Raw genomic sequence first — 1,830 nt, forward strand, 5'->3', positions numbered from 1 at the left:
TATTAATTTATTTATAATTGTTGTTTCTTCTGTCCGCCATTGTATCTTTTATCTGTCCGAAAATTTTATATCCTCTATTGCGTTTTTGTTCCATTTTGTTATATATATATATATATATATATATATATATATATAGGTGTATGTACACACTTGTTCTCACCTTATAGTAAGTATCTAAACTTTGTACGGCTCTTTTACTCTATCTTTTAGTCCCCATCATACCTACCTCCTGTTTTCTTTTTTTTCTCTCCCCTCTCTCTCACATTTCCTGGCCTGACTGCCGACCGCCAACACCACTTATGTTCATCCCCTATTTCCTGCCTTTAGGCATTCACTTCATACACGCCAGCTCAATTTTATTCGTTCTCAGTCGAAAGATACCTCTTGTTATATTTTTATTGTTTGTATTTGTATACCATGTTCTCCGTTTTTTGTCTTTGTTGCAGTATGCATTCGCTAGCTTTCTTACAACACCCTAATGCTCTTAGTTTAGACTTTGGGTCGGAAGCATCCAGATTGAACTGCCTCAAGTATAACTGCCCGAAACGGTAAGGATATCTGGCATCTTGACTGCAGAAAGAAGGCTACAAATGACCCGTCCTATTTTTCCTTGTCCTTCTAATAGTTGTTTCTTCTCTCCGCCTTTTTATCTTCTATGTGTCCGAATATTTTATTGTAAACATCACAGTTTACTTTTAAAATGAAAACAAAACAGGAACATTTTTGGACATGTCATGTAGATGCACTACCTTACGCGTATTTCATTAATAATAAAACTAATATATTTATGTTAGAAAAATCCTAATAAGATTCCATTATCACATTTTCAGAGAATGCCAACATATGTAAATAGACTTTAAGATTCTTAATAGACATTAGAGAGTTGTGGATTTGAAAACACTGTCCATTGTTGATTCTTCATCTTGAAAATCATTACGTGTGTTATGCCTTCTCTAAAGATTTGATTTTATTAGCTTTTTCCTTTATATTAAGAGTTTAATTATTAATGAAATGCATTTAAGACAGCACGGCTAAATCTTTTGTATACAAATTGTCCTGTTTTGTTATATATATTTAAAGCTATGTACATATTTGTGTGAATGTATGTACGTGCATGAAAGTTAATTCCATAAAAAAGATGCCAGAAATATGAGTTAAAGAATTGTTAATGAAAGTATCAAGCGTAAAATGAAAATGTATTTCTACAGCTGCGAAGGACTGAACTCATCTATTGATTATTTATAGACTGGAAGCAGACAAATAATCGCAAAGTAATAATTTATTTCTAAAGCCGTTTGCTAAATTTGTTTAAAATGAAATTTATTATATAGGATTTTGGAAACGAATGGCACTCTGAAACTTAAGAATTGAGTTTTTATTCGCTGTTGAAGATATATGATATGGTTGTATCCTTGATAGGAATCATAGATGATTACGGAAAATATAGCGAAATGTATACGCTAATATTATAAACACGAATCATGTCATATTCAAAGGCAATAAATCTACTTCAATTACCACCTATGAGATGACACTTTAAATTGTCGGAACCCATATTAAATCCTATGATTATTCAATTTGTCTGAAGCTTTCAAATTCAAAGATCGAAATTGTGCAGATATTTAAGTTCAAAGATTTACAATGCTGCGTATTAGGAGCGAAAAACACGGTCTTTAACTCTCTTCCTTTTTCCATCTCTTTCTCTCATCTGTCATTGTATCTCTTTCCTTCACTTATGCATTTCGAAAATCTGTTAGTAACACATTTTATTTCAATTTCAGAAACATTCTACATTACAGAAATACATACACACATACGTACACACACACA

The sequence above is a fragment of the Octopus bimaculoides genome, chromosome 7 (assembly GCF_001194135.2).
Source record: "Octopus bimaculoides isolate UCB-OBI-ISO-001 chromosome 7, ASM119413v2, whole genome shotgun sequence".
Classification (NCBI taxonomy): Eukaryota; Metazoa; Mollusca; class Cephalopoda; order Octopoda; family Octopodidae; genus Octopus; species Octopus bimaculoides.